Source organism: Moschus berezovskii, chromosome 9 (genome assembly GCF_049115385.1).
Source record: "Moschus berezovskii isolate FMDL1 chromosome 9, NW_MosBer_1.0, whole genome shotgun sequence".
Lineage (NCBI taxonomy): Eukaryota > Metazoa > Chordata > Mammalia > Artiodactyla > Moschidae > Moschus > Moschus berezovskii.
In genome coordinates, this window is record NC_142468.1 from 19,869,531 (window position 1) to 19,896,689 (window position 27,159).

A 27,159-nucleotide genomic window follows, 5' to 3' on the forward strand; every position below is an offset into this window, starting at 1 on the left:
TGCAAGAGGAAGGGATCTCTGCAAGGATGAAACTTTAGAAACCCAGCAGAATAAGCCTGGGAACTTTCACAGTAGTTCACATCAAGGAGCATCAGGTGAGCTTGATCAGGTGACCTCTGCGACCAAGAAACCCAGGGATTGAATAACATTCAGAAGGCACAAGAGTCTGAGACATCAAAACATGATGGCTTCAGTTTTTTCACACAGCCATATGACCAGATGAATGTGTATCAGTTATCAGCAAGGCTACTATTATACACCTTCTGGCAAGACCTGCCAGCTTTGGGTGACAAGGATTATGCAGGTGCTGCTTTGTTTGAAACTATACTGCAGGCCTCCATGATAGAGACCCACCGAGTAATCTCTGCAAGAGTGAGCATGAAAAACTGGTTCCTGCTACATATAGCACTTCAAAATGTTTACAATTGCATTGCAACTTGTAAGCAACGTCCATATCCAACACATTAACGACCCAAGTGATATAATTCTTAAAATATAATTCTGCCTAACTTATCAGTGGAATCCCAACATCAACAGTCAGTATGGGACTTTCCTGGTGGTCCAGTGGTTCAGAGTCCACCTTGCAGTGCAAGGGACGCAGGTTCAGTTCCTGGTCAGGAAACTAAGATCCCACATGCCATGGAGCAACTAAGCCTGTACCACAACCTGAGTCCATGCACCCCAAAGGAGGATCCCCCATAATGCAAGGAAGATCCTAAGTGCCCCACTGGGACCTGATAAGTAAATAGTTTTTTTATTTTAAAGAATCAGTATGATGCTAGAAACTGGCTCATGTGTCACAGAAATTCTACTTTTTATGACTCCAACTATTTAAGTGTTAGTGGAAAGTGGTGTTAGTCATTCAGTCGTATCCAACTCTTTGCAACTCCATGGACTGTATGTAGCCCGCCAGACTCCTCTGTCCATTGGATTTTTCAGGGAAGAATACTGAAATGGGTTGCCATTTCCTTCTCCAGGGCATCTTCCCAACCCAGGGATCAAACCTGGGGATCCTGCATTGCAGGCAGATTCTTTTTGATTATAACACGATCTGCAAATAAGGAACTGACAGAAAGACTTCAAGAAGAGTACATGCTTTTTGACTCATTACACAACCAGAAGCAACAATGAGAAGTCAACCCATGTCGATTTTTCAACTCATCTTCTGAGAAATTCACCAGAACCACAAAAACAAACAAGCATTAAGTTTTCTCTAGCTGTTTCAGCTATCCATGTTGAATCACACAAGACTTTGTATCCATTACAGACAAATTACAGTGGAGCACAGATACAGCCTTAGAACAGGGTCTCTCCGCGCTAATTTTAAAAACAACAACTCTACTTTAGCAATGTGTCCCAGAAGGATGCATGTCCTCTGAAACCATATTAGGAGGCTATTTCTTCAAAGGTTTATTCACTGTATCTTGAAGTGTAGTATTAACAGTGTTATTACTATGACAAACACTCTCCACAGTATTTAATATGTTTAAATAAATTCTCCTTTCCAAGGTAACTATTAGAAGAATTAGCTAAGAAGGAAGAATGATAAAGGGCTACGCTCTCAGCTCTACTAGTTCCTTGCCTGCCTTTTTTACTTCCTGCCACTCAATGGTATACCTGGTACTTGGGAATTCTGCAAACAACTGACAATCTAGGGAGAGACTGTCCACAAATCAGGCTGCAATTCAAGTGCGAATAAACAAGACACACCCCAAAGTGTCCAGAGCAGTCTGGAGGTGCGGCTGGAGGAATAGGTTCAGAAATTGGGGCTGATAAAAAGGAGAATGATTTCCAGCTGAACTGGAGTTAATGCTTTTGGAAGAGCAAAGCAGCCAGGAACGAAAGAGTAAGCCTCCCCATCCCCTCAGAACTGCCAGGTTGGCCTTGTCATCACACAGCAGCATAAGTCCAATGGCAACCTCAGCAGGAGCTGCAGCACCCGCAAGCAGTCCTCCAGGGCAGCGGCAGCCCCCAGACAAAAACAATGAGCATGTGACATTCACACCCTGTAGCAACTGACATCAGGCTTCATGAATTAACAGACATGCCCCGTAAAGGATGGTCAGAAGACAATCTTCTGAAGAACAACTATGTAAGAGAAATAAAAACAAAGCCTATTTCAGTCTTCTGTGAGCTGGGCCCCTATTCCCTCTGTAACAATAGTCATCTGGATAAATCCTGATTGAGAAACAGACATCAAGCTTTTCATGTAATGACTAAGAAAAAACTGGCTAACGTATTTAGGAGCAGACCAACCTCAACTTGGACTTGAGCAGGCTTCAGTAGTTTGGGGCCTTATTATGGCCTCAGACTACTTACCTGACACAACAAGGCAGCCTTGCAATGAAGTCAACCATCTCTCAGATGCACACTTTTTATATCACTGATCACCTGTCACTGGGCCCCATCAGTGGTAGTGGAGGGTGTGGGCAGAGGCAGCAGCACACAGGAGAGGAACTCCTGACTCACACGTTCTAAGGCATAACCACTAGGACAGACTTAGAGGATCTTCCAGTTCCGAACGTGGGTGTGACACACGTGCAAGGGTGCGCACATTCTTTTAAAAGCAGAGGGCACTGTCTATTCTCGGGGAGTTTCCTGCCTTCCCATTACATCTGGAGCAAAGTCCAAACTCCTGAAGCCCTGGACAATCAGCCTCCACCCATTTCCACTCCAGCCTCTTCTCCTTCCCAATGCACAGGGCATCCTCTCTTCCTCTGGGGCCCTTGCCTCTTTCTCAAAGCTCTAGGTCCAGATCTGCACACACCGGGACCCTTCTTGGGGCTTCCCTGGTAGCTCAGCTGGTGAAGAATCCTCCTGCAATGTAGGAGACCTGGGTTCAATCTCTGGGTTGGAAAGATCCCCTGGAGGAGAGCATGGCAACCCACTCCAGGATTCTTGCCTGGAGAATCCCCATGGATAAAGGAGCTTGGTGAGCTGCAGTCCATGGGGTTGCAAGGAGTCGGACACAACTAAGTGACCAGACACGCATGCACGGGCCATTCTTAATTCATTCTGGACTCTCTGCAAATCTTCTACCACCAAATAGGCTCTCCCGAGCCTCCCGTCCTGTCATGCTCCTGTTTTCTCTGCAGTCAGACCTCCAGACGTGTGCGTACCTATCTGTTTTGTCAGAGGGCAATGAGAACACTACTCAGGATCTGAAATAGAACCACAAGGCTGAATTTATTGCTCAGATCACAAGAAGAGCTGTGCTGGCCAAAAGGTCTCTCCAAGCAGAACAGGTGACTGATGTCACAGAGGCCTTTGGAAAGTGTGGAACTGTGTGATTCAGATGCTCAGAGGCTGGGTTGACATCAGGTGGGTATTCAGGTAAGGTTCATAGTGATTGGCAAGTTTTCTGGACAGCATCTGTCTCTGATTAGCTGACTTTCAGAAGTGGAGGACTGACACCAGTTGGTTTTAAAACCAGCTTTCACAAAGACAAGTGTTGTTGCTGACCAAATGAACAGACTGAAAATTGGTTCTGCTGGCTACTTGTTACCATGGTCACAGAACAATCAGACCTTTCTTAAGTTTGTGGGAACTTTTATTTTCTTATTCTCTGAGAGTAAACTCCATGCAATTAGGTTTGCCTGTTTCATTCATCTTATACCCCCCCCTACCTACTACACCTGGCACATTCATGTTGAATGAATAAATCAGTTGCGGTGGGGGGGTTGCAAGATTACTCATAATGAGTGCTATTTTAAGATTTGCCACATTCTTCTCACAGCGCAATATAGCTGTTAAGTGCATGGCTTTATAATCACACAGTCCTGGCTTTGAATTTTGGCTCTAACATTTACTAGCTTATGGACTTCCTGAATCTCCATTTCATTCACTGAAAGAAGGGTGGGAGGAAAGAATAACAGTACCTCCCCCAAGGCTTCTCTGAGGATTGTGGAAATAATGCCCGGTTTCTAGCACATGAAGTGTTCAAAGGCATAAATCACATATATTACTATGTGGAGAGTTCCTGAAAGGCTCAAAGTAGATACTGAAGCCCATAATAGCCCAGAAGGATCATGCTTGGCCCAATAAAAAGCCATAAGTAAGGTCCAAAATAAAAGACTCCAAGAGGCATTCCTGACCCCAACTCCTCCCATCCCCTTTCCTCCTGTCTGCCCTTCACCTCAGCCTCCATCATGACCCTAAGGTTTCTGCCTTCCTCCTTTCTCCTCCCTCCACTCCCCCATCACCTCACAGACCCATCACTCCTGATATTCCCAACAGTGGCATCCCCTCTGCCTGGAGATAAAGCTAAATCATTTTCTCCCAAAAGAACCACTATTTATCAAGTGCTTTATGTTGATCCAGGTTTCCCCTGTAGCTCAGCTGGGAAAGAACCCACCTGCCAATGTAGGAGACCTAGGTTCAATCCCTGGGTCAGGAAGATCTCCTGGAGAAGGAAACGGCCACCCACTCCAGTATTCTTATCTGGGAAATCCCATGGACAGAGGAGCCTGGTGGGCTACAGTCCATGGGGTCACAAAGAGTTGGACACGATTGAGAGTGCATGCACACATATATTGATCTGTTTATTTGATTAACCTTGTACAATTTATTGCAATTTATGTAGCAGAAACCAGAGACAGGGAGACACAGGACGGATTCAGTTTTGAAGGGGGCGCTCAGACACTGAATTGGCTCTTTGCAGGCAGAGGACTCTATGGGGCTGGAGGTTCATGATAAAGTCCATGTACTCTGTGGCTTTGCCCAAATCAAGTCTGGGCAAAAATGATCATTTTCTAGGTCTTCATAAAATTTAACATTCTCTCTCTCACACACAAGCACACATACAGTCTCACTCAGCATCTCCATCCCCAGCTCTTTCCCATCAAAACCTTTAGGACCCTTATTTAGGTTTATAGGCACAAAGGAGGCTGAGTATTTATGCACTGTTTAAGAGGCTCCGACCAGAGCTGAGGGTGTCCGCTGATGTACCTATCCTCCTAGAAGACTTAGCTTCTCGGGATGTGGATGCTGTAATGTCATTATTGGCCCTGCCTCGGCATGAACTGACACATGCACTGCATTCACAGGGTGTGAATTGCACTAAGACCCAGGGGCGGCTGGCCCTGGGCTTGAATCTCCTCTCCCAAGGACTAGCCACGTCACTCTGCAAGCCTGCTGAGCTGCCACTCTGCTTTCGGCCTATCCTGTGGAACTGTTCTGAGACTGTAAACATATAAACCACAGGAACAGGGCAGAGATCCACCAGGCAACAGCTTAAAGTAGGCAGGGGTGCCCAGTGCTTCAACCCACAGGCTGTTAGAGCTGGGTGTAAGGCCATAAATGACTTTGGGGGAAGAGGTCAGAGAAAATACAGCATCCATGGGAGTACATGTTCTCTGGGTGAGCAGGGAGGGTAATGGGAAACAACAGGAACCCATGGGACACAGTGGCCTGGGGTGGGATGGGTCTCACGTCCCAAAGGTTAGCCGTAAATGAAACCTTCCTGAAGGATTCTTGTGGGCCTCTTGCGACACAGACTCCAAGTAAAGAAAGTCAGGGCTAGCCACTTGTCTGAACTCTGCAGGCACATCTGACAAGAGGAGTAAGAGAGTGTGATGAATTGCCAGAGGGCACACACTCCACACAAGTTCAAGGTGAGACCTAAGACTTCTCTCAAAACTTCCACCCGAGATTCAAGGTCTCATTTGCTCCTGCTCTTAAAAGGGCTTCCCTGGTGGCTCAGACAAAAAGAATCCACCTGCAATGCAGGAGACCTGGGTTCAATCCCTGAGTTGGGAAGATCCCCTGCAGAAGGGAATGATGACCCACTGCAGTATTCTTGCCTGGAGAATTCCATGGACAGAGGAGCCTGGCAGACTACAGGCTCGCGGAGTCTGCCAAGGGTCACGGAGTTGGATGTAACTGAGCCACTTTTACTTAGGAAGGCACCACCTGGTGGCCACCATCAGAAATGATAACGCAGAAGGAGCCTCTCAACCTCTTCCAGTAACCAAGTATTTTGTATTTATTCACTCAGCAAATATGCACTGAGTCCTTACTAGGGCCCAGACGAGTGCTAAGTACTGCATGTACACAGTAGAATAAAATTCAGTGGCAGCTCTCAGCGAGCTCATTGTAGAGAAAAGTGCAGAGCAGTGGTGTTCCAGGAGAGTAAAGACCAAGCTCTTGATCCAAACTGGACCAAGCCCTCTATTCCTTAGCCTCCCGCTCTGGGCAGTCCTCTCCTCTATCTGTAGAGAATTATTTGCAAATAAATGGCACTCCCCTGTCCCAGGGTACCTAGGCCTTTCCATCTCATTCCTCCGTCTCCAGCATTCATCTTCCCGATTGCAATGGACAGGTCCTCATTCCATTTTCGAAATTACATTTCCTGCTCTCTCCTCCCCTGAGGAGGGCTTGGATACAGCAGAAAATTTTGTTCATTTTCTTTTTACATTTTACCTGGTCCCCATGATTCGAACTGCCTCTTGATTAGCTCCCCTTTTCCTTCTGCGTTTCCTTTTCTGCCTTCTGCTAAGAGGCGGGTAAGTGAGGCGGGTAATCAAGGAATAAGAGGAGGATTCCAGTCCTGCCTTTCTCCTAGCTTCAGCCCCTGGCATTTTAAGCCAACATTCTCAGAACCCTTATTTCAGAATGTCCTGCGGCACATTCTAGTGAATATCTACTTTTAATCTCAGGAGGGAGGATTTGATTTAGGGAAATTGTCAGATTTTAAATGGAGTCCCTACTGATGATTCAGATGGGTGAGTGAACTGGATTCATGTCATCATGGGTCCAAAAATGAGTTGCAGCTATTAAAAGAAGGAAATTGGCTTTCTTGGGTAGCTGGAAGGCAATTTAGCAAATGGGGCTCCTCCAAATGTGTTCTGAGCTCTGAAAAGGTTGAGTGAAATAAGTATGTATCTCCTAAGACCTTTCCTTAGAAAGTTATGCTCACTTTGGACATATAAGTCTTCTCAATATTTTAGGATCACACACGGAAAAGTACTCAGGAAATCAATGGGAATGGCCAGTTGGTGATCAGAACTAAGACTACCAGGGGTCAAAGGATGGCCCAGAGCATCCTCAGATGTTAGGATTGTCTTAAAACAGGACACTCCTCCTAAGGCTGGAGATAGATGGACACAGATGAAGGTAAGAGAGAAGGCAGTCTGAGCTGCTGTGTGGAGGATGAGTCAGCACAGAGAAATTGAAAAAGTGCCCCCTGTGTGAGCACAGGTGTAGCTGTGCTTGACAATGGGACACACTGTTGTGTGCCTGGCAGAAGGTGTTATAGGAGAGAACTCAAAGATAAAACTGGAAGACAGGTGAAGCCTGGCCCAGTGGTGAAAGACTTTGAAAACTATTTCAAAAACATTTGAACTTTCCCCCACAGATGATGGGAAGCATGAAAGATTCTGAGCAAAGGAGAGACCAAAGCATGGTCTTGATCACACACAAGGGTAGGGGAGAGGCAGCCTGGGCTCCTGGCTAGAAGACTCCTGTGGATTCAACTGGACCTGAGGTCAATTCTGATTGAACTGTTTCCTGGATCAGTGAGTGACTCTGAGGGAGTCTGTTTCCTCATCTGTAAAATGGGGATAATAATATAATCATAATAATTTCCTGTGGGGATCCAGTACCCTATGGAACAAACAAACAATGGCATGTATATTCCAGCATTTGGGTGATAACAGATTGGTGAGAAGAGAGCCTAGAAGCCCAGAGAGAATGCTTAAGAATCAGTTACAGTCATTCAGGGCTTCCCTGGTGGCTCTGACAGTATAGAATCCGCTTGCAATGCAGAAGACCCAGGTTCGATCCCTAGGTCTGGAAGATCCCCTGGAGAAGGAAATGGCAACCCACTCCAGTATTCTTGCCTGGAGAATCCCACAGACAGGGGAGCCTGGCAGGCTACAGTCCATGGGGTCACAAAGAGTTGGATATGACTGAGCAACTTCTACTTCCACAGTCATTCTAAAATGGACCAGCAAGGCTCTCAGCCAGGCAGTGGTTTCCTTTCCACAAAGGCAGTGGAAAGGATGCCACAAAGACTTCCAAGGAAAGTCAAAGAGGTTTGGTGACTGAATAAGGAAAGAGGAGGGAGGGCTGGGCCTCAAGCCTAGAGACTAGGATCTGGAAAGTATGTGATGCAGTGGGCAGAGAGAGACGGGAAGGACTCCCAATCCCCCTGGCTCTGAGTCAGCAAGACTCAGGGAGGAGACCTGAAGCCCAGCCGGCTTGGTCCGTCATTTCCTCAGAGACTCTGCTCTCTCCCCACCCAAGAAGCTTTCCCCAGCTAGCCCTACACAAACTGTCACTTGCCCCCGTTCCTCTTTCAGGGCCTGTGTGTAACTGTCTGATACAGCCTGTGTTTGTTTACTGATGAGTTGTACTCTCTGGCTGTCTGCCCAATAAAATGCAAGCTCCCGGAGGGGTGACCTTTGTTTTGTTTGTTCCACTCCTCGGTGCCTAGAGCAGTGCCTGGCACACAATAGGTGCTCAGTAATATGAAAGTGAAGTCGCTCAGTCCTGTCTGACTTTTTGAGTAACAAGAGCATTGTTATTAAAGTGCTTTCAAAAGTGTCTGGCACAGAAAACATGTTCAGTAAATACTAGCATTTATTGGTGAACATCTCAAAAGTTGTAAAGAGAAAGGCAGATGGAAAGTGCTGAACCTTGGAAGAGTCCCTCCAGTTTTCTTACCAGGAAGAGGAAGAATTAATGGACTCTCCAAGATTAGAAATTTGGGCTGCCTTTTAAAGCAGGGAAGAGAAGTGCCCCTGGGGAGGCCTTGGACCACGTGGCCATAGGTTTTTTTAAGTGTTGATACTGAGAACAACAAAAAAACAGGAGGCAAAACCAGTTCATCCAGGACAGGTTAGCAGCTATGAAAGGAGAAGAACGGGTATCTTATGGCAACAAAAAAAGGCTGGCGATTGTGCTGAGTAAACTTCTGATTATACGAAGTTAACCTGTAATGGCCTCTCTGGCCCAGTCTTTCCCTTTTCTCTTGTCAGATCATTTGTAAATTCAGGTTCTGGCAGAGTTCACAAGAGCTCACTTAGCTGGGAGACCAAACATCAAGCTAATTAACAGATTCATAATTGACTGCTCCAGATACACAGGGATTGCAAAATCAGCTCCTCCAGCAAATACGCCTACTGTGCATTGAGAAAATTATTGGCAAAGTCATTAACACAATTTCATAGTGATATGGGTCTATGCGGCTGGTAGAATAGAACTTTTACCGCTTCTCAACCTCCCCCAAGAGATCAGGGCTCAGACAAGCCATGGCTGCCCAAGTCCCTCCTCTCAGGGAACATCAGGTAACATGCAGTGCTCCCAAATGCTCGCACAAGCACCAAGCACAAATTCCTAAGGTGATTTTCAACTCAAATTAAGATGCTGCTAAATTAGATTGTGAACAAGCTGAAGTGCCCTGGAGTCCTCAGCCATTAACCGAGACTAAAACATCAGCTACCGACAACCCCAATCACAAAATATGATGACTATTGACTCCATCTTTGCTGAGGCCTTGATTTCAGAGGATGAATAAATGAACCAAGAGGGGATATAAAAATTCACCTGTATGTGGTCTTCCAGAAACCACATGCATGACAATACATCCTTAAAACATGTTTCAACAGGCTAGAGTAAGGTACATTTCTCCAAAGTCAACATGGAAAACAATGGGCCCCTTGTTAATTCCCTAGCGCTTTACTGTGCTTAGAAGGAAGTGTATTCATGTTCCATTTTACAACTGTTAAAAAGCCCTTAGGCAACTGATTTTCAGATTTTTAATTTAAACGCACCCAAAACTGTAAATTCTCATAGACAGACACAATCATGATTCTACTCCTGAATTACCAGGTGAGATGATTGTGTAAATATATTAGGAATATGAGATGGGAAATGATCTTCACATTAGTCACCGTGAGAAGGGGCACACTTCATCCTTAGTGTTACTGATGTTCAGACCACTGAAGAGGAGGGAATGTCAGGGAAAGCCAAGTTCCTTACCTGGCTCTGCCCCCTGACAAGCTGCTAGGCCAGTTACTCATCTATGCTTTTGAACTGTGGTGCTGGAGAAGACTCTTGAGAGTCCCTTGGACTGCAAGGAGATCCAACCAGTCCATTCTAAAGGAGATCAATCCTGGGTGTTCATTGGAAGGACTGATGCTAAAACTGAAACTCCAATACTTTGGCCACCTCATGAGATGAGTTGACTCACTGGGAAAGACTCTGATGCTGGGAGGAATTGGGGGCGGGAGGAGAAGGGGACGACAGAGAATGAGATGGATGGATGGCATCACCAACTCAATGGACATGAGTTTGAGTGAACTCCAGGAGTTGGTGATGGACAGGGAGGCCTGGCGTGCTGTGGTTCATGGGGTTGCGAAGAGTCAGACACGACTGAGCGACTGAACTGAACTGAACTGATGGGGTCTTTGTAAGAATTGCATGAGCTAATATCAGAAGACTTTGTATGCTGCCCAGTTCATGATTAGTTCATTTAGGGATCTGATTTGGGGGTTTCGATTTTTGTTTCACTGGGTTTTGTTTTGCTTTTGTATGTTGAATGCTGAAACTGCATTTATATGGCAATCTCTCATTTCACCAAGATGGTGAGCTAAGATGATGTACACATTCAAACATTCCTGCTATAAGCACCTAGAAATATCAGATACGGTATTTTTAATGCATACTTGAACCTGCAAGAAAGAGGAGGAATTAACTGGTGCTAGAAGCAAAACAACAAAACCAGAACTAAGCAGAGGAATCAAACTGGGCAGCCACTCCTGGGACTGAGGGGCAGTACACGGCAGAGGAAGGAACAGAATAGCAGTGAAGCAGGGGAAGTGAGGGCGTAGATGACAACTCACACCTGGGAACGGGAGGCAAAGCCCGAGAGTCCTGCCCCGAGAGAGGAGATTCCGCCTAAAAGGACGCCCTGCAGAGAGCTGTGATCACAGGAAAAGGGGGCTGGAAAAGATTTCCCTAACAGCTCAGCTCATTTGTCTATCTCTGGCTTCAGGAGAGGAAAACTAAAAGCTTCCTGAAAAAAAATTGAACCTTATATCTCTCCTCTGGAAATCTGGGGTATAAATTTAGGTTTGGAAATTCCAAACCTAAGAAATAAGCATAAAAATTGGTCCTGGGCCAATAATGGGCAAGGGAAAAATGAGAGCAAAACACCCACAACCCATGCTGCAGACTGTTCCCACAGAAAAGTCAGACTCGGGAGACTCACAAGTGATAAAACCACACTGAACAGGAGGACTGTGCCTCCAAGAACTGGAAATAATAGAAAAGTTTGAGAGAATATAATTTAAAAGGAGGAAAAAAACAACAATGATCTCAGACATCAAACACGTTTGATAAAATTCAACATTCACTTATGATTTCTTAAAGAAAACAGAATTCAGCAAACAAGAAAATATTTCTCACAAATCTAAGACTAGAAGGACATTTTCTTAACCCAATAAAGGCTGCATGCTAACCAACTTATGGATAGCATAATTCTTTTAAGATTTTTTTCAATGTGGACCACTTTTAAAGGCTTTTACTGAATTTGTTACACTATTGATTCTGTTTTATGTTTTGGTTTTTTGGCCAAGTGGCATGTGGGATCCTAGCTCCCTGACCAGGATCAAACGTGCACTCCATGCATTGGAAGGTGAAGTCTTAACCAGTGGAGCACCAGGGAAGTCTCAATAGCATCACTCTTAATGGCACAACATTACAAGCTCTCCATGTAAAGTCAGTAATGAGACAAGAAAGGTTGCTATCACTCCTGATGTTCAACATGGACTTCCCTGATGGCTCAGATGGTTTTAAAAAAAATATATGCCTGAAATGCAGGAGACTTGGGTTCGATCCCTGGAGAAGGGGAATGGTGACCTACTCCAGTATTCTTGCCTGGAGAATCCCACAGACAGAGGAGCTAGGTCGCATGGAGTCACAAACCACAAAGGATAGGGTTTGGAGAGCTTCTGGGTAGGTGACCTCATGGAGGTTCTGGGAGGGTGATGTGCCTAAGGAGAGTCTGGAAGCCCCATGTACACCCTCCCCCCCATGCATTGCCCTTATATCTCTTTCATTTGGCTGTTCCTAAGTTGTATCCCTACGATAAACTGGTGATAGTAAGTCCAGTGCTTTCCTGAGATTTGCATGTTGCTAAGTACAAACGGACACTTATCATTGTCACTAACCATCTACCTCTATAAGCACTAAATCATGTGCTCTTATAACTGCTGATTTTCAATATTTCCGTGAAAGGAGTTCAGGGAGGGAAGCAGAAACGAGGCATTCTGTGCTCTGGGAAAAACTGGCAGAACAGTCTTCAGACAGTTAGATATTTTCAGGAGCCGATTTCATGAGCCCAATTCTTGTATATCCTCATATCTAGAAAAGCACTGAAATCCTTTATGACGATGACTGCTCCTTATGACTAGCAGAAATCTTCTGCAAAAAATATGTGCTTGATTGCATGCATTCACCCTTCATCAAAATCACATATATACTGACCTGCTCCCCTGCCTCTTTGAAGCAGTTTCTCAGAGGTAGCTGAGGTGCCGTCTCCCGAGCTATAGTCCCCATTGTGCCCCCAAATAAAACTTAACTCACGACTCTCACATTGTGCATTATTTTTTAAGTAAACAGCACCATTCTAGCAAATTACTGAACTCAGAAGGGGGCCACTGGAAACTACTGGTCAAAAGTATGGGAGGCCCAGACTTGGCATCTGAAGGGGGCAGTTCTGAGGGGTCTGTGCTAACTCCAGCTAGTTAATGCCAGAATTGAACTAAATTGTAGGACATCCAGTTGGTTCACAGAAAATCAGAGAATTGAAATATGTGGAAAATCCACACGTGTTGTCAGTAGAGAAAGAGTTTTCCTTTCATCACAGAAACTTTATATATATCATTATCAAAAGTTAACATATCTGAATGCATTAGAAATGCAAGAGTATCTACAGATAAACCATGAAAATAAATGAGAGTTTAGTGAGATATACAAAAACAAAGAATGTTCCTATACACCAGCAACATAGGAAAACATAATAAAATGATGCTGTTAACAATAGCAATACAGAGTATAGGATACTTAAAAATTCATTTAATAAAGGTATAGAAGAAAAGCATACCAAAAATTATGAAATTCTATTGAAGGACATTAAGAAAGAACTAAATAAACACAGCTATAACATGTTTGTGGCTGAGAAGACATTATCATAAGAGGACAAATTTTCATAATGTATCTGTAAAACATCTGAGTAATTTCAACAAAGCAAAACAAGGCTTCCACATTCCTGAAATATATTTCAAATATTTTTGAAAGAGCCTGGTGTGACAAAACAATTCTGAAGGTGGAATACCACAGAGCAGTTAAACCAATCAACATGGATAAGCATTCAAAAAAAGAAAAAAAGTCAGAGGGAAACCACATACAGTATAATAAATACAATTCATGTCAATTTTAAAACACTACCTCCAAAAAGCCACAGAGGGAGGGTAGGTGACATATGGGCATGGGGGGCAGGGGAAGGTTTTAAGAATGCCTAAAATACATTTTTTTTCCAGAGAAACAAGAAAGAACACAAAAAATAGAGCAAAATGTTAGCATCTGATCACAAAAAGGAATATCCACAATCTACATAATTAGGAAGTTAGATAAAATTTGAATTTTTTTGCCCTTATTTTATGGAGAAGGCAATGACACCCCACTTCAGTACTCTTGCCTGGAAAATCCCATGGATGGAGGAGCCTGGTGGACTGCAGTCCATAGGGTCACTAAGAGTCGGACATGACTAAGCTATTTCACTTTCACTTTTCACTTTCATGCATTGGAAAAGGAAATGGCAACCCACTCCAGAGTTTTTGCCTGGAGAATCTCAGGGACAGGGCTAGCCTGGTGGGTTGCCATCTATGGAGTCAGACACAACTGAAGCGACTTAGCAGCAGCAGCAGCCATTATCTTAGCGAAGAATTAAATTTATGCCCAGCTTGTTTGGGAGGCATATAAGTCTTTAAGAAAACTCCCTGCCAAGCCAGAGAATGCAAACTCAGCCACTTGGATTCCTTTCTTCTAGTGCAACACTGACCCAGGCACAGTGGGATCATCTTCACATCTGATTTGTGGTCTGAGCTGGTTAATGGTTAACCTGCATCATTGAAGCTTAAGCTCACACTTCGAATTGGCTTGGGGAAAAAATAGTTAGCATTCATTCAACATCAGGGCTGGGAACATACCTGTCTGTCATATAGAGTCCGAGCGTGTTCTACAGGCTAGATATGTTTACCAATGGAAATAATAAAAGAAAAGCTGTCTGAAACAAAAACATACCAGTCTTAGGACATGATGAAAAGACATCTAAAACCCTATGTTGCTTTGGACAGAACCAGTGCTCCTTGGCCCCATCACCCACTGTAGCTGCTGGACTCAAGGCCAACGACGTTTTCATTTTTCCAAAAATCAAAGCTTCCTACAAAAGATGACTATTTGTCAGACTTGAAAATATTCCGAAGAATATGCCACGGGCTCAAAAGAAAACTTAAAAAAAAAGGATTCCGGAAATGTTTGGGGCAATAGCCACATCAATAGAAGCATCAAAGGATTACATATATCCCGAGGTCACTACTTTGAAGAGAGTAAAATCCATTTATACTGTAAATCTGATTTTTTTTAAAACTCAGCAGCAGCAACTAATGTCACTCCTCTCCTGACTGTCAATGTCACCTAACATGGGAGTCAACACACCACACAGCTAGAAGCAACATTGGAGCCAGCATTATAAATGACACAATATCCTAACAAAGAGCATGCCATTCAATACAGAATGGTTGTGAATTATTGCAGATCCTTGCAGCATCCAGAGCGGGGATTTACTTAGGCATTCTGCACAGAAAATGGAAAAGTTGTTAATCAAACACTGAACCCCATGGGTCAGTAGAAAGGAAACGCTATTTTCACAGTGAGATCGGATGCAGCAGCTGCGATAAAGACAAGACACCACGAGGAAACGAGGGAGCGTCAGAGGAATCAGAGCTTGATCAGCTTAGAGGGAGGCATGCACCAGAGCAACTGCATGATTTCTGAAGCTGTTCACCCTCAAGGCCAGTAAAAATAGAGAAAAGTCTGCAAGCCCCCATCCCATTCTGCGGACAAGAGTTCCCTTGTCCATCACCAGTTCAGCACAAACCTTGCATTCTGTTGAAAACATACATTGCAGTACATTCAACAAAGCAGAGATATGTTTGCTCGTGAATATTTAGTTCACGAGTATTTTTTTTCAATATTTACATATTTAGGTCTGCCGGGTCTTAGCTGCCGCACACAGGATCCTCGCCATATCATGTGGTCCCTTCAGCGTGACACAGACTTCCTAGTGGTGTTGCCTGCACTCTGGGGCACAAAGGCTTAGTCGCCCCAGCATGTGGGATCTTAGTTCCCCAACCAGGGATAGAACCCTCATCCCCTGCATTCCAAGGTGGATTCTTAGCCACTGGACTCCCAAGGAAGTCCAACATTTATTGACTGACTACTATGCTGAGTGCTAGGTTGATGTACTAATGGTGACCTGAAACAGCCACGTCCCTACCCTCATCAAGTGTAGGGGTAAACTAACTACGCTGTTCACAGAACCAATGACAAATTTCTTCTAAGAATGCTTTAATTCTCCCTTCATTTGTCACGATAGAGGCCTGCCTACAAAGGGGCTCCAACTAACATTTTAAATCTGCAAGATTACCCAATATTGCTATAAACGCCCACATGTTGAGATTGCCATGTTCATGGTTCCTGGGCATTAGACCTGGGAAACCGAGTCTTTAATTATCTTACTGAAGAATGTAACCACCTTAATTTTACAGAAGCTATTGGATGATTAACTTGTCTTACTCCACAAGGGACAGACGCTGACAAGAATGCTAAAGTTTCTTATTTATTTACTCTATGCCAAGCACTATTAAGTATTTCTACATAATAACTCACTTAGTTTCACAGGATACAGCCATGTGGGTATTGATTTTATCCCCAGTTTACAGATAATAAATTGCGCTTAGAACGTGCTCAAACTTACACATTTAGCAAACATTTAAGTCACAATTCAAATTCTAGCCCGACATAGAGAACAAACATATGGATACCAAGGGGGACGTGAGGGTGGGATGAACTGAAAGGTTGTGATTGGCTATATATACACTATTGATGTTGCTACTATGTATAAAACAAAAGGGGGCTTCCCAGATGGCGCTAGTGGTAAAGAGCCTGCCTGCCAATGCAGGAGACATAAGAGACACAGGTTCGATCTCTGGGTTGGGAAGATCCCCTGAAGGAGGGCGTAGCGACCCATTCTGGTACTCTTTGTCTTGAGGATCCCATGGACAGAGGAGCCTGGGGGGTTCACAGGGTTACAAAGAGTTGGACTTGACTGAAGTGACTTAGCATGCACGCATAAAATAAATAGCTAAAAACCTGTGGCACAGCACAGAAAACTCTACTCAATACTCTGTGGTGACCTGAATGGGAAGAAAATCCCAAAAAGAGGGGATTTATGTAAACATATAACTGATTTACTTCGCTGTTGCGACGAGTTGACTCACTGGAAAAGACTCTGATGCTGGGAAAGGTTGGGGTGGGAGGAGAAGGGGACGACCGAGAATGAGATGGCTGGATGGCATCACCAACTCTGTGGACATGAGTTTGAGTGAACTCCGGGAGTTGGTGATGGACAGGGAGGCCTGGCGTGCTGTGATTCATGGGGTCGCGGAGAGTCGGACACGACTGAGTGACTGAACTGAACTGAACTGAACAGCAGAAACTAACACATTAGTATAAAGCAACTATGCTGCTGCTGCTGAGTCGCTTCAATCGTGCCTGACTCTGTGTGACCCCATAGACGGCAGCCCATCAGGCTCCCTGTCCCTGGGATTCTCCAGGCAAGAACACTGGAGTGGGGTGCCATTTCCTTCTCCAATGCATGAAAGTGAAAAGTGAAAGTGAAGTCGCTCAGTCGTGTCCGACTCTTCGTGACCCCATGGACTGCAGCCCACCAGGCTCCTCCATCCATGGGATTCTGCAGGCAAGAGTACTGGAGTGGGGTGCCATTGCCTTTTCCCAAAGCAACTATACTCCAGTAAAAATTAATGAAACAAATTCTGGTCCAATTCTTCTGGTCCAAATTCTTCACCACATATAAAACTGCCTCAGAGACAAAAGAGATCGATCTAAAATCTGATGACCACACCCAAATCCTTATACACGTGAACCTCACACAGAAAGGAAGATGGCGGAATCTGACAAGTAGAAAGCAATAAATGCTTTAGGAAGGTAAACAGTCTGCATGGGGTGATGGCGGGCGGGGAAGGGGTAGGTGGAGGATTAACAGACTTGGTCATTAAAATACCTTGGAGGGAAATTTCAGAGTGGCAAGGTAACAGTGGGTTTTCTGTGGGAAGCAGTGGATGGGTGAATGAGGAAGTGGAGGCAGCCAGCAGAAGGGACTAACTTTAGGCTTGGCAGGAAAATAAAGGAAACACATGGAATTCCAGCTCCAAAAGAAAGCAAGTCTAAGGAAAACGACAGTTCTTCTACTTAGTGTTGGAGAAATCTGAACATTCGTATAGAAACTGGTAGAGAGAGGAAGAAATGCAAGAGTGAAAAGCCAAAAATAATGTTCTAGAAGAAAGAGAAAAGATTAGAGAGGGGACGGTATAAAAGAAGGATAGATGACGTTTTATTAAAAGAGGGGGGAATTTTTTAATTAGGTAGAAAGGAGATCAAATGAGAGAGATCCTACTTGATCACCTTGAGATTATCAGGGAAATAGGAATCAAGGTCATCTGCCAAGACTGAGGGAGATGTGAAGAGAGGAAAAGGCTCTGGTGATGACCACAGGAATCAATCAGGGCGTGTGTGTGTGTGTGTGTGTGTGCACCCGCGCGGACCCACGCATGAGCACACACACTCACCCTCTGATTAAAATACTTCTCCAAGAAACCATAAATAACTCGAGGAAGTCTACTTCTAGTATGTATTTTAGGTTTTTCTCCCACATGAAACCGATCTTAGCCTAAATGGTCGCTATCTTCGTATAGAACTCTATTTTGAGATAGTGTGCAGAGGAGGGAACAATGTAAAACAAGAAAAGTTCATTTGTCTCAACTTCTATCAAGGCAATAATATGATGAAGAGGCAAGACTGAATAGAGAAATGTTAATATCTTATAAGGCCCTGAAACACTTGGTAATTAATTTTTTAGAAGGAAGAAGTTTTTATTTCAATGGTAAGAATAGTCATCAGCACCAAGGCACAAAAGAGAGAGAAAAAAATCAGGGGACCTAAGAAGTTACAAGAAACATCGTCTGATGACCACATACTAAGTCTTATACATATGGGTCTTCTCCACAAAGGAAGATGTCAGAAGTGATAGCTAAAAGGCGGACAACTGCCCCTGAGACCGGTTCTTCCAGACAAAGGGAAACAAAGGGAAGCCTGCTTCCTTATACCATGTCAGGACTGCAGTTTCTCCCACAAAGCAGCCAGATGGGCTATCAATTTCTTCAGAGGTAGAAATATCAATTCACTCAACAAATATTTCTTTAACACCTATGTCCCAGACACTAAGCTAAATGCCGGGGGAGGGAAATGACTGGCTTCCTGTATTAGTTTATCTGTGGCTGTGTGGATTAAAACTACTCAAACTCAGTGCCTTAAAAATAACAACTGTTATCTCACAGTTTCGGAAGAGGTGGCTCTGGCTCAGGGCCCTGTGCTGGGGGTCTCCAAAACACCCCCCAGGGTCAGTGATCACTAGAAGGAATCACAGGACTCATTTAGTATTATTCTCAGCTCTGATTTATCACAGCTAAATCAGCAAAAAGGTCTGGAGTCAAGTCCATAGGAAACCAGGTGCAAGCTTCTGAGAGTCTTCTCTCCACCAACAGGCTTAATTCCCCAGCATCGTAATGTGACTACAATTTGTGAAACACTGTCTACCACGCAAGCTCATTAGAGACTTAGTGCCTGAGGTTTTTATCGGTGGCTGTTCTCATACCCACCATCTGTCTAGCACATACCAAAACTCCAAGCTCCCAGATATTAATAGAAGCAGGTGTCTACATAAAGAATATTGCTTGCACAGTTTAGGCACAGCAAACCACTCTCACCGTCAATTAGGAAATGGTGGGTGGTGGTGGTGGTGGTGTAGTCACTAAGTCATGTCTCCCTCTTGCAACCCCAAGGTCTGGAGCCCACCAGGCTCCTTTGTCCTTGGAATCATTCTGCCAAGAATACTGGAGTGGGTTGCCATTTCCTTCTCCAGGGGATCTTCCCGACCCAAGGATCAAACCCATGTCCCCTCCACTGCAGGCAGATTCTTTACTGCTGAGCCACCAGGAAAGCCCCAGAGAATGGCGGAAACCCTCCCTAAATCCAAGCTCTCAGATGCCAGCCAAGAGACAATCTTGCAGACAGAGCTTTCTAAGGATAGCAGTGTCAGGTCTCCCATGTGAGTCCTTTTATACGCAGTATCCCATGAGTTTGCAGTCAAGGTGTCAGTTAGGGCGCCCTCATCTGAAATATTGACTGGAGCTAAAGGTATGCCCATAAGAAAGTTCTCACACATGGCTCCAGGCTAGAAGTTCTCCCTTCTGTGGGATCCACATGGTTGCCTGCACATCCTCAACATATGGCAGCTAGCATTCCCCATGGTGAGTCATCCAACACAGCAAATACCTGCCCCAAATGGAAGCCCTAGTCTTAATGAACTTATCTCAAAGTGACATAGCATCACTTCCACTGCTGGTCTAGTACAATGACTAAGACCAACTCTAGTACAAAGTGGGAAGAGGGGGTGCCCAGAGTCAGGGGTCACGCTGGGCTTTCTTGGAGGCTGCCTACCAGAGCCCGGCCTCTGGCTCCCAATGATTCACATCCCTCCTACCTGCACAATACACCAACCCCTCCCACAGTCCCTAAAAGTCTCATCCCATCCAACATCAGTTCCAAGTCCAGACCCTTGTCATCTAAATCAGGTCCCGGTACAGATGAGACTTCTCCACTGTAGCCCCTAACATATGGTTCTTCTCAATCTATAGACATGAGTGACGAAAGGAAGACGCACTCAACAATCAGCAGTGGGACAAGCAGAAGGCAGCCCCTACAAACACTCCTGCTCACAAAGTGGGGGGTGGGGATGGAGAACACACAGGGGTAGCAATTCTGAATCCCAAGCAAATGTTTTTAGTTCCTTAATTAGGTCTAGAATTAAGGTCTGAGAATAGTTCTCTATGACCCTAACTCCACCCCCTGGACTTTCGGTTGTGGCCTCTCTGTCATCCTTTGGTTTTCATGAAGGGTAAAACACATCTGTAGCTGGGTAGTTTCCTCAGCTTGACTCCTACTTGTTGATCCCTGGGGGGGTCCGAAGACCTCTCCATTTCGTTCTGTCTATGCTTCTTTCATTTCAAGCTGATGGCATCTCTCCAAGTATGACTCAAAAACTGAGAAGGTCTTCTGTGACTCCTTTTACGCTTTATTCCATTAGACGGAAGCCCCACCCACCAACCACTCTGCATTGGGTCCTCCCTCACCTTGGGTTTTGCCCCATGTCCTTGAGGCCACAAGAAACGCTGTTGTTTGATCGAGAGGATCTGTGAAGGCAAACCCTTCATCTCTCGGAGGGCTTTTTGGCTGCTTGGTACTGTGAGACATCATCTTTGATCCCTCAGACCTTAAGAAAAATTTACAGTCACACCCTTGGCTTCACTTTTGGAAATTGTTTTTCCTAAAAGTGGCCCAAATTTGATCTTTGCTTAGAAGCCAATTCTTGCTGTTAATCTTCAAAAACAGCTAGTCCTGGCTCTTTTTTGCTGACTGCTTCTGCCTTCAGCTTGTCTCTCTCTCCTTGCAATTTTACCATAAGCAACATGAAAAAAAAAAAAAATAGAAGGCACTTTCAACACTCAGTTAGAAATCTCCTTAACCATATCACCTAGTTCATCAGGTACATTTTCTACTTTCCACATTCCTGCAAGCCCCAGTACTGCTAAATTTTTTGCCACCACATAACAGAGGCTCTCCCTTTTCCTGTTCTTGGTATGATTTTCCTGTAAGCCTTTACTAGCAGCCTCCTCAAAGCCCAAAGTGCTATAGACAATGTACTCAAGGCACGTTAAGCTTTTATTAACCTGTTCCTCAAAGTCCTTACAGCTTTTTACACTGTACTCCGCCAAGATTCAAGGCCACTACCACATTTTAGGGTTTAGTTACATCAGCACCCCACTACTACTACCAAAATCTTACTCGTTACCTATAGCTGTGTAATAAGCCACCTCAATTAAAACAATAAGCATATATAGCTTCACATGCTGTCTGAGGGTCAGAACTTGGGAGCCTAAATTTAGACAGATGTTTTCAGCTCAGGGTCCTTCATGAGGTGCAGTCAAGCTGCTGGGCAGGGTCTGTAACATTTAAAGGCTCAACAGGAGGAAGATCTGCTTCTAAACTCACTCAGGTGGTTGTTGCAGCCCCCGTTTCTTATTAGTTGCTGCCACATGACTGAGTGTGTCTCCATCCATTGTCTGCCTGTCTTCCCAACATGGCAGCTGGCTTTCCATAGAATGAGTGGTCCAAGAGAAAGAGCCCAAGATGGAAACCTCAGTCACTTATAACCTAATCTTGGACATGACAAACCATCACTTCTGTCATAATCTATTTTTCAAATACATGAATACCAGGAGATGAGGCTCACTGGGGGCCATCTTGGTGGATGGCTAGCACATTGCCTTTCTGGAAGTCTAATGGGATGACAGCCATCAACAACGACTTACAAGAAAATTTAATGAGGGCCATTAAAAAACACATGGGAGAAGTTACCACCAGCTTACCCTCAGGAGTCAAGTTGTTGTGCCAGAGGAGGTGATCTGGATGTAATTTAGGGCTCATTGAGATCTTTCAGACACATGGAAGAGCCTCAGCCTGCTCGAAGCTTCCTATGCATTTCTCTTTTTGTATATCCTACCTGCTTGGTAAATTCAATAACCCCAAAGCTCTTCCTAAGAGCAGCTATGGAACAACTTACTTTAATATCAATATTTTTGGAGGACACATTACCATTTAACAGATGAATCAAAAGCATAATAGTAGATGACAAATGCTGTGCTTGGAAATGCCTCCTGTAAAGGTCAGATTTGAGGAGGAAATATGGTGAATAAAAGGGAAGTACTCACTGGAAAAGACTCTGATGCTGGGAAAGGTTGGGGGCGGGAGGAGACGGGGACGACCGAGAGTGAGATGGCTGGATGGCATCACCGACTCTGTGGACATGGGTTTGAGTGAACTCCGGGAGTTGGTGATGGACAGGGAGGCCTGGCGTGCTGTGATTCATGGGGTCGCAGAGAGTCAGACACGACTGAGCGACTGAACTGAGCTGAACACCATTTGATAACAAGTGTGAAAGTCGGAATAAATTCCCCTATAGGTCAGGAAGCAACAGTTAGAACTGGACATGGAACAACAGACTGGTTCCAAATAGGAAAAGGTGTACGTCAAGGTTGTATATTGTCACCTTGCTTATTTAACTTCTATGCAGAGTACATCATGAGGAACGCTGGGCTGGAAGAAGCACAGGCTGGAATCAATATTGCTGGGAGAAATATCAATAATCTCAGATATGCAGATGACACTACCCTTATGGCAGAAAGTGAAGAGGAACTCAAAAGCCTCTTGATGAAAGTGAAAGAGGAGAGTGAAAAGGTTGGCTTGAAGCTCAACATTCAGAAAACAAAGATCATGGCATCTGGTCCCATCACTTCATGGGAAATAGATGGAAAAACAGTGGAAACAGTGTCAGACTTTATTTTTTTGGGCTCCAAACTCACTGCAGATGCTGATTGCAGCCATGAAATTAAAAGACGCTTACTCCTTGGAAGGAAAGTTATGACCAACCTTGATAGTATATTAAAAAGCAGAGACATTACTTTGCCAACCAAGGTCCGTCTAGTCAAGGCAATGGTTTTTCCCGTGGTCATGTATCGATGTGAGAGTTGGACTGCGAAGAAGGCTGATCGCCGAAGAATCGATGCTTTTGAACTATGGTGTTGGAGAAGACTCTTGAGAGTCCCTTATACTGCAAGGAGATCCAACCAGTCCATTCTAAAGGAGATCAATCCTGGATGTTCATTGGAGGGACTGATGCTAAAGCTGAAACTGCAATACTTTGGCCACCTCATGCGACGAGTTGACTCACTGGAAAAGACTCTGATGCTGGGAAAAGTTGGGGGCGGGAGGAGAAGGGGACGACGGAGAATGAGATGGCTGGATGGCATCACCGACTCTGTGGACATGAGTTTGAGTGTACTCCGGGAGTTGGTGATGGACAGGGAGGCCTGGCGTGCTGTGATTCATGGGGTCGCGGAGAGTCGGACACGACTGAGCGACTGAACTGAACTGAACTGAACTGACTGAATACGGTAAACTACACAACTTTTCAACAAATAATAGTGATTATTTCAATAAGAAGGCAAGAAAAATGAGAGATGAAGAAAGAAATGCTAACCAAAGGACACTTCACATGAAACAGATGCAAAGCACGGTTTTAATAGTGGATTAAAAACTACATCAGACAAGCATCAGTTCAGTTCAGTTCAGTCGCTCAGTCGTGTCCGACTCTTTGCAAAGTTACTTTTTCTTTAACATTATAAGTGATACACTCTTATTACAAAAATCTGTAAACAAGTATAAGAAAGTCACACATGACCTTAAAGTCTAGTGAAAGTGAAAGTTGCTCAGTCATGTCCCGTTCTTTGCAACCCCATGGACTGTACAGTTCATGGAATTCTCCAGGCCCAGAATACTGGAGTGGGTAGCCTTTCCCTTCTCCAGGGGATCTTCCCAACCCAGGGACTGAACCCAGGTCTCCTACATTGCAGGCAAGAATCTGCAATCTTACCAGCTAAGCCACAAGGGAAGCCCAAGAATACTGGAGTGGGTAGCCTATCTCTTCTCCAGCAGATCTTCCCAACCCAGGAATCGATTCTTTACCAACTAAGCTCTAGTGATAACCACTAATTGGATTATAGATTGTACCTTTTTAGACTGCTGGATAGACAGGCAGAGAGACATACATATACCACACACACATACATGTATGTATCAGTTCAGTTCAATCGCTTAGCCGTGTCCGACTCTTTGCGACCCCATGAATCACAGCACGCCAGGCCTCCCTGTATATATAGATGTGCATATGTGTGTGTGTGTGTGTGTGTGTGTAATTTTGGAAATATGTCATTTTGGAAATTGCTCTCTATTTTTCATGAATATAAAATTAACACACAAATATTAAATTCATGTCCAGGCAGTGCATTTTAAAGTCTAAATATTATGGAGAAGAGTATGAGGTAGAAAGCAGAATTCACATGTAATTCTTTTGTGCTCAGTTAGCTAAGTCATGTGTGACTTTTTGTGAAGCTATGGATTGCAGCCCACCAGGCTCCTGTGCCCATGGGATTCTCCAAGCAAGAATACTGGAGTGAGTTGCATTTCCTCCTCCAGAGGATCTTTCCAGCTCAGGGATCAAAACCCACATCACCTGTCCCTCCTGCATTGGCAGGCAGATTTTCTACCACTGAGCCATCTGGGACGTCCAGTCGGAAAAAATACACTGTTTACTGTTGTTGTTCAGTAGCTAAGTTATGTCTGACTCTTTGCGACTTCATGAACTGCAGCATGCCAGGCTTCCCTGTCCTTTACTATCTCCTGGAGTTTCCTCAAACTCATGTCCATTCAGTCAGTGATGCCATCCAACCTTCTATCTGCTGGCCCCTTCTCCTGCCTTCACTCTTTCTCAGCAACAAAGTCTTTTTCTTACAGGCACATTAAATGCAAATATGATTTTAATGCAAAAATGGCTCATGTTGGTTTGTTAACTGCTTCTCTCATTTAAAAGTATATGGTGGCTATCTTCCTCTGTGAACACGTGTACACCTGCAATATTCTGAATGACTGCAGAGTTTCAGAACAGGCATGTAGCATAACTTATGGAACCAATCCCTACAGATGAGCATTTATGCTGCTCCCAATTTTCCATCATTGTCAACAAAGCTCAGTGTTGATGCCTTTATGGACACACCTTTACATACTTAGCAGTTACTTCATCATGATTAACCTCTAGAATTAGGTATGTTATGTCAAAAGAAATTCACTTTTGAAGAACTTCTATGCAGATTGCTGCATGTTCCACCATAAATGTTACGCCAATACCCTAATAACATAGGGTTATACCAACACCCTAACCAAGAGGGTACAAATGTCTCCAGCCCCCACGTTTACCATCTCTGAGTACTATAAGCTAATGCATTCTTAATTTTCATATCATCAAACATCAAACAAACAATACATTAAGACAATGCCATTTAAAATGTTTAAAGATCATTTGAACTTCTTCTTTGTGATTACACATCCATGCTTTTTGCCAACTTTTCATGGAAATGTTCACTGTTTCTCTACTGATTTATAAGTGCCCTCCCAACTAGATGCACACCCATTTACATTTCTAACACCCTGACAGCAAAATGTTATCAGCAGAACATAAATAAGAACTCAGAGTTGATAAAACATTGAGCCATGTTGAAATCTTCCTAAAGTGCGTGCTCAGTCATATCTGACTCTTTGCAACCCCAGATACTATAGCCCACCAGGCTCCTCTGTCCATGGAATTTTCCAGACAAGAGTACTGGAGTGGAGTGCCGTTTCCTCCTCCAGGGGGTCTTCCCAAACCAGGGATCAAACTTGCAACTCCTTCCTGCATTGGCAGGCAGATTCCTAACCACTGTGCTACCTAGGAAGCCATATCATTCATTAATTCCACTTCTGGGTATTTATCCAAAGAAAATGAAAACACTAATTCAAAAAGATATATGCACCCCAACATTCATTACAGCATTATTTATAACAGCCAAGATATGCAAGCAACCTAAGCACCCATATACACACACACAGACACACACACGTATGTACACATGTAATTATATAATGGAATATTACTCAGCCATTCATAGGCTCTGCAACTGCTCAGCTGGTTACTCTTGTTATCTTTCTCATAGAGGAGGAGACATATATGAGGGGGAAGGGGAGAACCCAGGGATCAGCAAGAGTCACACAATTTTAAAAGTTTTTTAATTGTCTCAATTTGAAGTATCATGAAGCTGACCAAAAAATTAGCCAAATATAGAACTTCCTACTCCTTGGAAGGAAAGTTATGACCAACTTAGACAGCATATTAAAAAGCAGAGACATTACTTTGTCGACAAAGGTCTGTCTAGTCAAGGTTATGGTTTTTCCAGTAGTCATGTATGGATGTGAGAGTTGGACTATAAAGAAAGCTGAGTGCTGAAGAATTGATGCTTTTGTTGGAGAAGACTTTTGAGAGTCCCTTGGACTGCAAGGAGATCCAACCAGTCCATCCTAAATGAGATCAGTCCTGAATGTTCACTGGAAGGACTGATGTTGAAGCTGAAACTCCAATACTTTGGCTACCTGGTGTGAAGAACTGACTCATTTGAAAAGCCCCTGATGCTGGGAAAGATTGAAGGCAGGAGGAGAAGGAGACAACAGAGGATGAGATGGTTGGATGGCATCACTGACTCAATGGACATGAGTCTGGGTTAACTCTGGGAATTGTTGATGGACAGGGAGGCCTGGTATGCTGCGGTTCATGGAGTCGCAAAGAGTTGGACACGACTGAGCGACTGAACTGAACTTAGCCATAAAAAAAGAATGAAATCTTGCCATTTGTGACAACATGGCTGTATCTAGAAGGTATTATGCTAAATGAAATAAGTCAAAGAAAGACATATGACATATGATTTCACTTATATGTGAAATTTTTAAAAATAAACAAGCAAATCAAGACAGAATCAGACTCACAGATAAAGAGAAAAAACGAGTTTGCCAGAGGGGTAAGGGGTGAGGAGAGCTGGGTGACATATGAAGGGGGTTAAGACATAAAAAACTTTCAGTTATAAAATAAGTAATTCATGGGGAAATAATGGACAACAAAGGGATTACAGTCAATAGTACTAAAACAATCTTGTATAATGACAGTAACTAGGCCTATAATGGTGATTATTTCATAATGTACAAAAATATAAAATCACTATGTTGTATACCCGAAACTAATACTGTATTGCAAGCCAA

The 27,159-nt window shown here is 44.0% G+C and overlaps 1 protein-coding gene across 19 annotated transcripts in view; it reads right to left on the reverse strand.

The window, feature by feature from the left end:
- The window catches only part of RGS6 (regulator of G protein signaling 6), a 615,519-nt gene that overhangs the window by 519,733 nt on the left and 68,627 nt on the right, over positions 1–27,159 (reverse strand). The gene's annotated exons all lie outside the window — the stretch shown is intronic.